This window comes from Stegostoma tigrinum, chromosome 33 (genome assembly GCF_030684315.1).
Source record: "Stegostoma tigrinum isolate sSteTig4 chromosome 33, sSteTig4.hap1, whole genome shotgun sequence".
In the NCBI taxonomy this organism is placed as follows: Eukaryota; Metazoa; Chordata; class Chondrichthyes; order Orectolobiformes; family Stegostomatidae; genus Stegostoma; species Stegostoma tigrinum.
This window is the reverse complement of record NC_081386.1, coordinates 16,575,086-16,588,437: the sequence shown is the minus strand read 5'-3', so window position 1 is coordinate 16,588,437 and position 13,352 is coordinate 16,575,086. Positions and strand designations below refer to the sequence as shown.

The following is a 13,352-nucleotide window of genomic DNA, read 5'->3' as shown; positions in this document are numbered from 1 at the left end:
CTACCTACTAACATCATCCCACCTCCTTGACCTGTCCGTCTTCCCTGGACTGACCTATCCCCTCCCTACCTCCCCACCTATACTCTCCTCTCCACCTATCTTCTTTTCTCTCCATCTTCGGTCTGCCTCCCCCTCTCTCCCTATTTATTCCAGTTCCCTCTCCCCATCCCCCTCTCTGATGAAGGGTCTAGGCCCGAAACGTCAGCTTTTGTGCTCCTGAGATGCTGCTGGGCCTGCTGTGTTCATCCAGCCTCACAGTTCAGTAGCTATATTCTTTGTGTTCTAAATTAATGTATCACTTACAATAAAATCTGTGAACATGAAATATATTGAAGTTATCGTGTGCTTAAAACTAAAACATACATTTCTGAAGCCATGTTGTCCAGAAAATTTGGTGTAATATCTGCAGCATTTACAGAATCCCAGACAATAAATCAGCAGCACCCTCTTGTGTTTGAAATTGAACAATTAGTTAATTCTTAAAAGTCTCAAGTAATTTATTTATGTCTGCTAATGTAATTCATAGCTGGCATTGAATTTCTAAAATTATTAAGATAAAGATACCAGTTCTAGTTAAGAAATGTTTCATTCAGTTGAAACCAATTACTTTCACATCAATAAAACGTTCAGAATTAGAGTCAGAATTCCGGTATTAAATTGTAACATTGTCCCTTTGCTCCAATATTTGGGCACCTATGGTGGATTACTTTTATTAAAGAAATGTTCAACCAGACGAACGTTATCAGCCGTGGGAGAAGCAGGGTAGAACCAGGGTGCGTAGTTGCACAGTTGCATACTAAGGGAAATCTATGTAGGACTGTGATGTGGAGGAATTTTGTTACTGAGAGAATAGCGAATCTTTGGGACAGCAAGAGTTGCAGATGGAGTCAGGGATAACAGTGTGGAGCTGGAAGAACACAGCAGGCCAGGTAGCATCAGAGGAGCAGGAAAGTTAACGTTTTGGGTCAGAACGCTTCTTCAGAAATGGGAAGGGGAAGGGAGCTCAGAAATAAATAGAGGAGGGGTGGGGAACATAGGTGGGCTGGTGATAGGAGTGCACCTGAGAGGCTGAAAGGCCTTGCTCCTACCTTCCTATCCTGTTTGCAGTAAGATTATGTATTTTGTATTCACTGGGGCCTTGAAATACGGTCATTCGTTATTGGCCCCACAGCTATTAGAAACTGAATTTGCGTAAATAAGCTGGCCATGTTCCCACATTAGGAAAGCGGCTCAAATGACCTATCAGAATTTTCTACTTTGCTGGCATTTGGTTCTAATAGCAACTTCAGTTCTTATAACTACAAAATAATGGGATAATTCCTCCCATGTGAACTTGTCTTCCTCAAAAACTATAGAAAACATTTGTCAATCCTAACTTCTGGCAGGTAGTTGGGAGAGAGATAAAGTTAACATTTTGAAGTGATGTATATACAAATTCCATCTGGGTTGACCATGTGAACCATGTGGGTGTGTTTGACATTAGTGAGTCAAAGTTTGTGGCACCCCTCTGAAAATCTCACAACGAATATTGATTCAATGCTCCCAGTTCTCAATAGTGATACTTTGGTGGCAAATGCAAGAGATTATTCCATTCCAGTTTTGTTTATTTGCATTTGAATGAGAATTGAACCCAAAATGAGAGAGATTATTACAGTACATAAAACCCTGAGGCATTTCAGTTTTAAAGGCGCTACATAAATGTACAAGTGGCGAGATTGCACACTTTTCACTGTACTCCTGTACTTGAGTACACATAATTATTATTTGTGCTGTACAGAGTGTATCAATAATTTGTGTTCAGTCTTGGAAGTTTGTCAGTCTTAACATTTTACATCACTTGTCCATAGCCCAGTAATAATTCTATTATGACACTTTATTCATCTATAATTTTGTATCAACCCAGCATTTATTTTACTTTCAGGAAGAAAAATTACTGTTTCTTCCATTCTTTTTCTGTTCTAAACTTTAAGTATTTCTACAGTTAAGTCCAAACATCAAGGCTAAGAAGGGTCCCGACCCGAAACGTCAACTTTCCTGCTCCTCTGATGCTGCCTGGCCTGCTGTGTTCCTCCAGCTCCACACTGTGTTATATCTGCTTTCACTTTTGCCATGTTTGGTGTCTAACTGATCAAACTAATTTTCACTCACTGACACAGTTATAAATCAGGAAATGCATTTTAAAGTCCTCAAGGTTTTCAGTAACAATACAACTTGGACTAATATTCCTACTATGTGAGATTTCTACCTGAAATTCAGTACTTACATTAATTCCAGCCTCAGTATCAGCTGTGGCTCAGATGATAGCACTCTCACTTGAGTTACAAAGTTCTGGTTAAATTTCCACTCCAAAACAAGGACACAAGAAGCAAAGCTGACTCTCAAGTACTGACAGAGTGTTGCATTATTGAAGATGCAGTCCTTGAGAAAGGTAAAACTCAGGCAGTATTTGCCCTCTTTAGGTGAAGGATCCCAAGGTGCAATGTCAAAGGGGAGCCAGGCAGTTATCCCTTAAGCCTTGGGCAATTTTTAATCCTAAATCAAAATCACAAAATGGATCATCTGGTCACAATGCCGTTCTTGTTTGAGCGCACACTGTGCACATTTTGGCTGCTGCATTTCTTACAACAGTCACAACACTTGAGAAGTATTTCATTTGTTGTCAACCACTTTACAATGTTTAGTGGTCTTGAAAGATGCAAACTATATGCTACATAACTGATGCTGCCAGACCTGCTGAGCTTTTCCAGCAACTTTGTTTTTGTTGCTACATAAACTGTTCCTTCAACCAGTTTAACAAAGCATAAATTCCAATTAAAGGAACCTGGATACAGAACCCACATGGTCTTAATAGTTGAATGGGACAAGGGAAAGTCAAAAGAAATAACTTCAAAGCAGAAAGTGTTCAAAGCTAAAAGCCAAACTGACAGATTTTCCTGTACAATGGCTACACTTGTGGCACAAATGAAATCTCATACAGTGAGAACAGTAGCATAAGCATTTGTCACTTATGCAACCTTGACAATTAACACTCAATAAGCCTGCTGGAGCTGACTTTTCTTTGAAGTCACATTAAACTCAAAACATTATTTTGGCTACACCCAAACTCTGATTCCAGCAAATAATAACAAATCAGGAACAAAAACAGTACTTGAGAGTCAGCTTTGCTTCTTGTGTCCTTGTTTTGGAGTGGAAATTTAACCAGAACTTTGTAACTCAAGTGAGAGTGCTATCATCTGAGCCACAGCTGATACTGAGGCTGGAATTAATGTAAGTACTGAATTTCAGGTAGAAATCTCACATAGTAGGAATATTAGTCCAAGTTATCGTGTGCAAAAACAGAAGTTGCTGGAAAAGCTCAGCAGGTCTGGCAGCATCTGTGAAGAGAAAATCAGAGTTAACATTTCAGGTCTGGACCCGAAACATTAACTCTGACTTTCTCTTCACAGATGATGCCAGACCTGCTGAGTTTTTCCGACATTTGTTTTTGTTCCTGATTGACAGCATCCGCAGATCTTTTGTTTTTTTTAATAACAAATCAGGGCTAGCTACAAAAATCCAATATATAATAGGATGTATGTCATAATTTTAAAAAGACATCCAAAATTAATTAGGTATACCACTGATGCTATTGATCTTCTATCCAGGTTACTGCCTACCAAACCTCCTCAGCGTTTTGTTTCATGACTTCAATTGCTCCATAAGTTCAAAACCATTGTCTCCACTATCAAAACAGTGACCCTCTTTCACAACTTAAATGCATATTTTCTTGATAATTAGATTTCCATTACTCTGACGTGTACTTTATGATTTCACCCCCACCCACAGGACATTGGTTGCCTTTCGGTTATTAGTTATCCTCGCTGGTTGTGACCACATTTCACTAGCCCTGCTTATTCTTCTTAATCCATCTGCTGCTTCTGATTAAAAAAAATTAACATTTTCCAGCTGACCTCACTATTAGTCCATGTTCATGCCACAATTCCTTTGATTCCATTTGTGCCTGTACCAAAATGCACCACATAACCTCCAATGTTTTCTTCCTTTGCCTATGCAGTCATGTTTGGTGTCCATATTTGGTCACATCATCCTCACTGCCCATCATAGCGGTATCAGAAAACATAATATCACATTCTACATCAGTGATACAATGACACATTTTACCTCTCCATTGCCTCTTGATTGCAAATCTTTTGTGAAACTGACACCCTGACAGAATTTTGAATGAGGAAGTAGTTTCATGTTTGCAAAAGTGAAGCCAGCCTCTTGTCTTCCATCCATTTTTACTTGATTCTGCTCTTAAGTTCAACAGTCTTTCTGAATCCCATCCAAGGCTTAATGTGGTAGAGGCGTGAGCCTTTGTGCTGATTGATCCTGAGCTGAATTTGCATTCCTACATGTGCCCTGTCTTCTTCCACAACTATGTCATTACCTGCCTACACCACCTAATCTTTCATATTGCTACCATAACTTTAAATCATGCCTCTTCAGAGATTAATTTTTGTGATAATCCATTTGACGCAAGCTGAAATCAAAATTCTGCTGCCCTTATTCACTCTTCATCAGCTCAGTATCCCAGAAATCAATTTCAAGATCATTCTTGTCCAAATGAACAAAGTGATGCACTTTGGTAAGAGTAACCAGAAGGCAAAGTACAGGGCTAATGGTAAGATTCTTAGTAGTGTAGATGAGCAGAGAGAGCTCGGTGTCCATGTACACAGATCCTTGAAAGTTGCCACCCAGGTTGACAGGGCTGTTAAGAAGGCATACAGTGTTTTAGCTTTTATTAATAGAGGAATCGAGTTCCGGAACCAAGAGGTTATGGTGAAGCTGTACAAAACTCTGGTGCGGCCGCATTTGGAGTATTGTGTACAGTTCTGGTCACCGCATTATAAGAAGGATGTGGAAGCTTTGGAAAGGGTGCAGAGGAGATTTACTAGGAATGTTGCCTGGTATGGAGGGAAGGTCTTACGAGGAAAGGCTGAGGGACTTGAGGCTGTTTTCATTAGAGAGAAGAAGGTTGAGAGGTGACTTAATTGAAACACATAAAATAATCAGAGCGTTAGATAGGGTGGATAGGGAGAGCCTTTTTCTTAGGATGGTGACAGCGAACACGAGGGGGCATAGCTTTAAATTGAGGGGTGAAAGATATAGGACAGATGTCAGAGGTAGTTTCTTTACTCAGAGAGTAGTAAGGGAATGGAACGCTTTGCCTGCAATAGTAGTAGATTCGCCAACTTTAGGTACATTTAAGTCATCATTGGATAAGCATATGGACGTACATGGAATAGTGTAGGTTAGATGGGCTTGAGAACGGTATGACAGGTCGGCGCAACATCGAGGGCCGAAGGGCCTGTACTGTGCTGTAATGTTCTCTGTTCAAACCCAGAATATTTCAATGAACTCTTCCAGCTCCATAGTCCTACTTTCAACTTTATCTACATTTTTTTGATGTCATTCTTGCCTTTCCACTGACACTCTTCTCTTTCAGCCAGGGTAATCTGTTTTGGAACTCCGTCACATTTCAACCTTTCCCTTATACATTTCCAAAGTTTATTTGACAGTCATCTCGACAAACCTTACTCCATTCTACCTATTTCTTTTCTATATTCAAACGGGTATTTGTGCAGTGGGTTTGTCTTGATATATTGTCCAATCATTAGAATAGAAATCGCTCAGTACTGGGCACTACAAAAAGATACTCTGCAAAATAATTAATTGCGATCTCTTTTAAGAAAAAGAAGCACAGATATCCTGTACATTTTTCACCTTGAAATTATTTTTAAAATTAAATGAACAGCAAAATCCACATGTGCAAAAACTGACTAATGAAGAAAACATAACTCTTTCTTTATCTGATACGCTCATTCTACAGTAGAAATATAAATAGACTCTATCTAATAGACTCATTAGCTTATCTGCGTGTGATGTGAACTGAACCACATACAAGAATTTTAGTTTTCCCTGTATGACACTAAGTAACACTAATCAACAGTTTATAAAATTAAAAATATGAACATAATTAGAAAACAGCAACACCCTAAGCAGCCTATAGAATGTGCATTATTTCCAACAGTATTCAGACACATTCTACTCTTAAAATAAGCAGGGAAAGCTTAACAGAAAGCTTAAAGATTAACACAAACACCAATGTTATCAAATTAATCAAATAATATGTGTACTGACTTCCCACAAGCAGTGCTACATGCAGTATGCCATTAATAAAATTCTGACTGTGTTTACTTTCCGGCATTGCAATTTTTAATAAAAAATTCTACCAATCAAATCAAAACTCTAAAATAGATACTTTCCAATCAATGTGTACAAGAGACATTTATGACACACCAGGTGGGACTCAAACTCAGGGCTCTTGGTAGGCACACAAACATGGCACCATAAGAGTCCTCACAACTCTGAAATCAACAAACAAATTAGATTTTACGAACTATTTATTTTGATTGCAACAAAACTTTTGCTATGAAATACCAATTGCAGAATCCTCACAGTGCTGAAAGAAGCTGTGGGTCCATCAAGTCTGCGCTGATCCTCTGAAGAACATCCCACCTAAGCCCAACCCCGTAACCCTGCATTAGCCATAGCTAATCCACTTTGATTGCACATTCCTGGACCTATGGACAACTTAGCATGGCCATTCCACTTAACCTGCATATCTTTGGACTGTGGGAGAAAACTCATACGGGCATGGGAGAACGTGACAGACTATCACCCAAGAGTGGAATTGAACCTGGGTCACTAGTGCTGTAAAGCAGCAGGGCTAACAACTGAGACCTTGTGCTGCCTTAGAAAATTTGGAACAGCCCATTGTGATTAAGAGAGTTTAAATATTTATTTTAAAATATGCTGGAAGTTTCCCTACTTAAATAAGAGACTGCTCCTGTTGGGTTAGCACAAATTACCCAAGTAAGGCATTTTGCATGAACGTCAGTCTAACCTGATGGGTGGGTGAAGTTCAGCCTTCTGCACAAAATTATTCTCCACTGACTTCAATGTCAAGTAAGATCAGGCTAATATGCGAGTTGCGCCTCAAGAGTGAGGAGAAAAAGATGAATATTCATATGTCTAATTAATGCAACCTTTAGTAACATCATATAGCAACTTAGTTGTCAGTACATTGTAGTCCTGAACTTCAAGCATTCATGTTTTAAGAATTGTCAGATAGGCCACTTTTAAAAAGATGCAATCTACAGCACTGCATCATGGCAGTTGCCTACAATTCATTTTGATATCTTACCCATATAATCATAACTAAGGAAAAACTCCAGTGGCAAGTGTGATATTGTCAGAGAATTCAGATATCATTTCAGGTCCATATCTGATCCTGTGTAAGAGCCACTGGACAGCTATTAATAGCACAAATCACAGTCTGCTTGAGTTTTCTCATTCAGGGCCACTGGATTAAGTCTTATGGCTTAACAACCATCCCATGCAATGTAAACGAATGTATGTGAGATTCGACATCAAATGTAGGAACTCTATTTGCCAAACACTCAGGGAGGAAATCTGACCCATCAGAAATACTTGTGAATTCCTATTATTAATTTTGCAACAGCCTATTAATGGTCTGATTGTATCATTGCTCTAAACGCTAAACTAAGATGTACAAAATGTAATCTAATGAAAACTAAAATGGATGCTACCACAACAGCATGACGTAGAAAGGAATTTGAGATGATTATGTATTTGGAACAACAACAGATTAAGAAGCTGAGTTTTTTTGCTGGGCCATTTGCCAAGTGTCTTGCAAAAACTGTACTGTGTCTTCATAGATCCTGACTTGAATCAGATAGTCTGTTAAAGCCAAAACATCACCAGGAACACATTGAAGCCAATGTCATATACAGCAGTAATACAGGGAAATGGCTGATGCCGAGAGATAAAAACGTCAGAAATAGAGGGAGTGGGCCATTCAGCTCCTCAAGTCTTCCCTGCCATTCAATAAGATCTTGGCTGATCGGTCACATGCCTCAGCTCCTCTTTCATGGCAGCTCAATACAGCCTTCAACTCCCAAACTTTCAAAAATCTGTCTCCTCTTCGTATACTTTCCATGATCTAGCTTCCACATCTGGGGGCAAAGAATTCTAGACATTCTGTACTCAGAGAAGAAATTCCTTCACATCTCAGTTTTAAATGAGTATTCCCTTTTTCTACGACTACGTACCCCAGTTCAAGATGCCCCCGCAAGTGGAAACATCTTCTCAATGTCCACCCTGTAGCACAAGATTTTAAGGGGACATATTTTATTTGGTTCTCAAATAAGAAAGTGTGGAGCTGGATGAACACAGCAGGCCAAGCAGCATCTTAGGAGCACAAAAGCTGACGTTTCGGGCCTAGACCCTTCATCATTGTTCTCAAACACTGTTTCAGAGATAGTAGGAACTGCAGATGCTGGAGAATCTGAGATAACAAGGTGCAGAGCTGGATGAACACAGCAAGCCAAGCAGCACAGAGGAGCAGGAGAGCTGACATTTCGGGCCTAGACCCCAAAGGAGGGTCTAGGCCCGAAACGTCGGCTTTCCTGGTTCTCAAACACTGTTGGTTAAAGAACACCTATTCAGAAGGATTAGCAATCACAGAATCCCATCCAATCTAAAATCATGGTACACTACCATATAGAATCATTTTATATTTACAGTTTCCAAAGGTTCACCGTTCTATTGAAGGAACTTGTATGAAATTAAATTAGGGTTGCCTGATATAGCAAACAGTGTAATATTCAATATGAAAATGTTTATCCTCCCGAAAAGTAACCATTGAAGTTCAACAACAGCTGGTGAGTACTATAGAGTCATAGAGGTATACAGCATGGAAACAGGCCTTTCAGACCAACTCGTTCATGCAGACCAGGTTTTCTTAACTGAAGTAGTCCCATTTGCCTGTGTTTGCTCCATATCCCTTTATACCATTCCCATGCACATAGCTGTTCAAATATCTTTTAAATGTTAGAAACGTACCTGCCTCTACCACTTCCTCAGGCAGCTTTTTCCATACATTTACCATGGTCTGTGTGAAAAAGTTGCCCCTCACGTTCCTTTTAAATCTTCCCCCTCACCTGTGTGCTCTAGTTTTGGACTCCCCTACCGTGGGAAGACGACCTTGGCTAATCCTCTTATCTAGACTCCTGTATAAGTCTCCTTTCTCGAGGGGAAAAGAAGTGTCTTCCTATAACTCATACCTGTCGATCTTGGTAACATTCTTCTAAATCTTTTTTGCACCCTTTCCAGTTTAATAACTTCCTGCTGAGATCACAGTGACCAGAATTGTGCACAGTATTCCAAATATGGCCTTACCAATATCTTGTACAGCTGTAACATGACATCCCAACTCCTGCACTCAATGCTCTGAAGGCAAGATTGCCAAATGCCTTCCTCACACCCTGTCTACCTGTAATACCACGCCTTGGTCTCTCTGTTTGACAGCACTCCCCAGGATGCTACCATTTAACTGTCTAAGTTCTGCTTCAGTTTGTGTTACCAAAATGCAACATCTCACATTTATCTGAATATTGAAGAGACTTTTTTCACAACCATTACTGTTTAAGAACCTGACTGCTCTGGAATGTTTCAGAGTTAGTAGGAACTGTAGATGCTGGAGAATCTATGATAACAAGGTATAGAGCTGGATGAACACAGCAGGCCAAGCAGCATCAGAGGAGCAGGAAGGCTTACATTTCGGGCCTAGACCCTTCTTCAGAAAAGGGGTCTGAAGAAGGGTCTAGGCCCGAAACGTCGGCCTTCCTGCTCCTCTGATGCTGCTTGGCCTGCTCTGTTCATCCAGCTCTACACCTGGTCATCGGCACTGGAATGTTGCTGCCACACGGACTGTGTGTGTGTGTGTGTGTGTGTGTGTGTGTGTGTGTGTGTGTGTGTGTGTGTGTGTGTGTGTGTGTGTGACATTATTGTCATTGAGACCTTGCCAGTGACTGGGACTCTGCTTTCCGTCCAGGTCGAAATTTCATTATTTTTCAACAGCATGACCCAAGGCATGGGTATCTGGCCCATGCTATCCTGTTTATATATCTTTCAAAAAATCTGTACAGACCCCAATTATTTTGAAGTGTCATGTTTTCATAAATTGTAACACGCAACAAAAACATCTACTTTTTCTCAAATGCATGTTTGTCTGTTGTGAATATGCAAAAACCTATTCAGTTTAAGACCTAAAATGAAGCAAAAATTCAGACCAATATTTCAGGCAGCTGGTAATGCCTGTCACAGTACAAATTTACTCACAGATTAATTAATAACGAAAATGTTAAACACTCATTGGTCTTGTTAAAAAAGATGGCACATTTATTGCTACATAAATGTTATATATACATATTACGTTTCTGTTATCACTGACAGATATCTTTTACTTCTTGCTGTTGCATGGAAAGGTTCATTAACAATACCTTAAATTTGACACGGGTACAAATCTGCATCAACCAACAATGGAAACTGGAGAACAAGATATGAAGCAACTTATCTCAGACATTTAGCTTGTACGATATTCCATAGGTACTACACAGTTTAGCTAGAACCTACAATGTTCTTAGGATGTTTATTTTATTTTCTGATATTAATGGACAGGTTATGGTAAATAACCTACACCTTTGCTACCTAATATAGTAAAATAAAGTAAGAAACTTTTTTACTGAAAACTTTTGATTTCAAAAATCTAGAAAGAGTAATATTTAGAATTCAAGAAATTTTCTTACAAGATTATTGTATAAAAGACTAGCTACAGTGAAAAATAAGCCAAATGTTTTCTTTTTTTTCCTTTTTGAAGCAAAGCTTCTGGTCATAATGCAGTCTATTATAGCCAAAGGGAAAGAAAGCTTAGAACCAAGCTCAGAAGAAAAGGCCAGTGGCACGTGATCAATTTAGCACGTTTTAAGCAACTGTTAGCTCATAAACAATGAAGAACAAGGCCACAGATACAGTAAATTAGGTGTTAACTGTTCTTGAATTATTCGCCATGAATCAATTAAAATAACAAAATCATACACAATTGTCAAAAAAGAATTCATTCTCTGAGAACCCTTCCAAAACAAATGTTCAGCATTCCTATCAGACAGTCATGGCAACTTAACACAAATTTTGCTCTTCGGGTGCCTTAGTGCTTAGAACAAAGGAATGCATTATTTGTTCATTTTGTTGAGTCAATTGCCAACAATTATAAACAACGTTCAGACAACGTAAGTAACCTTATCAGATATTGTCTCTCCTATGCTTCTTTTAAATGGAAGACAGTTTACATGGAAGCTAAGGAGCTTGAATCCATATAAATGGAAACCTGCCAGGGAGGAAAAAATAAGTGGTTTTAAAACAACTCGTATGAGTTAATGCCACGATGGCTTCAAAACTCAGGGCAATTGCATTATTGGCTACATCAGTCTCGGGATCCCTCTCCACTGATTAGCCATGCAGACAAGGAGATATCAAAAAAAAATTATGGTCTCAGAAAGCTGGTGACCGTTGCTCCTTTTTTCCCTCCAGAACTTTAATTCAGCTGACAGCACTACTTTGTTCATTGTCAACATTACTGGCCCTGGTGAACCAAGGATTTTATCAGCTCTTGACACTTTTTCAGAGCCTAAAACCTTTGTTTTGCATCTGTGCTTAATTACAACAAACACTTTCACATGTACTAAATGTAGTATCAACTGCTTGAAAAACAAAGCAATTCTAAAATTAGAAATTTTCTAATTTACACTTCACGTTACAAGTTTTACTATGAAGCCTAGAAGCTTAAAAGTTGGTATAATTACAAATAAAAGAAACAAGAATGGGTGTTTATTTGAAAGTTTGAAGGAAGCTAACCTTATTTCAAGCTAAATGATGCTATGGTCAGACCTGCCCTTTTTCAGGAACAGCACATTTTGCTATTATAGCAAATTGCTTATGACACAAGCATTGAACATAATGTAGAAAATAAAAACGTGACCATAACTGTTCACACGACCAGAGAACAAAAAAAAATACACTCTAACAAGGAATATTTTCTTACATGGAAAAAGCTATTTGTGTGGCCAAAGGAATGAAGAGGACAACGAAAACTCTTCCCTCCCTTTTTTTAAGACACTAATAGGTTCTGGGAATGCTAGGGTTAGAGGTCATTACTGCTTTGTTCTCTGCTTATGAACAGCTTTAACAGATACTAGCATCAGCCCAGCTGAGAATGAAACAACTGAGATTTAAACATTTCCCCTTTCAAAGTAGACCTTACAGTTCAGTAGCAATAAATAATTTTTTTTTGTCTTAAATGCATTTCATCAACCAACAAGTTTAGGCACAAGGCAACTTCCACAAACAGTGGAACAATTGCAACAGTCTCTGATTGTGTGGAAGCAACACTGCTTTCAACAGACTGATATGTACTATTATGGGCCAAAATTCAGATTTGGGACAAATAGGTTTTCAGTGGGCTGAATGTGATGCCATATTGATCAAGAGATTGCTTCTGGGTTTCTGCTTCAAGTGCGTTATGTTTTCCAACTGTGGCTTCTTGAAACAAAGTTAGTTGGCTGGGTCCTTGTATGGAAAGATGACTCATTTGTTATTTTACAAAAGTGATCCAGACTTCTGACCTGCAAGTGAAAGAGAAAGATTCAGTACAAAAGCTAAAAGTAGAAATAAAATAATGGAAATATGCAGATCAGACAGAGATGCTGCAACAATATTCCGTTGTCTTTGATTTTCTGTGTATTCTTAAGTATTCCCACAGACATGTGGACCTCCCCTTAACCTTCTGTAAGTCTATTGATCAAAAGTCTAATTTTACCACCAACCGATAATGATCAGTTCCTTACATAGAATCAATTTATTAACATTACAGTAGTCATGGATTTACCTACACCATTACAGTAGTCATGGATTTACCTACACCAGACTGAATGCAGCAATTCAACAGGCAGCTCACTACAGCTTCCAATGGCCTTAGCTGCAAAATGCACGTCTCAAGAATAAAAGAAATAAAACAGCTATATTTTTTAAAAAAATAGATATTTTTTCAATTTAACTGATGTAGGCAATTAAGTGATTAACTTCTCAAAATTGTCAAAACTAGCAATGTGGGAAACGGAGGGAAGACAGCTGAAGATAATTGGGAGATGCATACAAAATATCAAAGGTATCTCTCACTGCTTTGGATTGCAAATACACATATCCATTAGATTACAACACCACACCTATCCATTCATTAGTTCATACAAAATAAATAGGATCACAAAACAACTTTTAAATATTTGCAAATGCTTAAAATTAAAGCTGATGATACAGTGGTATTTTCTATACTCCAATCAACAATCATACTTAATCCATTTACAACAATCTTGACAAACATACCAATAACA

The 13,352-nt window shown here is 38.7% G+C and overlaps 1 protein-coding gene and 1 long non-coding RNA gene across 11 annotated transcripts in view; one reads left to right on the top strand and one right to left on the bottom strand.

Annotated features, from left to right (window-relative positions):
• Positions 1-13,352, top strand: part of LOC125467118 (uncharacterized) — an 84,113-nt gene that overhangs the window by 3,010 nt on the left and 67,751 nt on the right. The gene's annotated exons all lie outside the window — the stretch shown is intronic.
• Positions 10,286-13,352, bottom strand: part of tcf12 (transcription factor 12) — a 283,602-nt gene continuing 280,535 nt past the window's right edge. For all 8 annotated transcript variants that reach the window (XM_048562540.2, XM_048562541.2, XM_048562538.2 and 5 more), the window contains one exon: positions 10,286-12,587. The gene's annotated coding sequence lies outside the window, so the exon portion shown is untranslated. The remainder of the gene's footprint in view (positions 12,588-13,352) is intronic.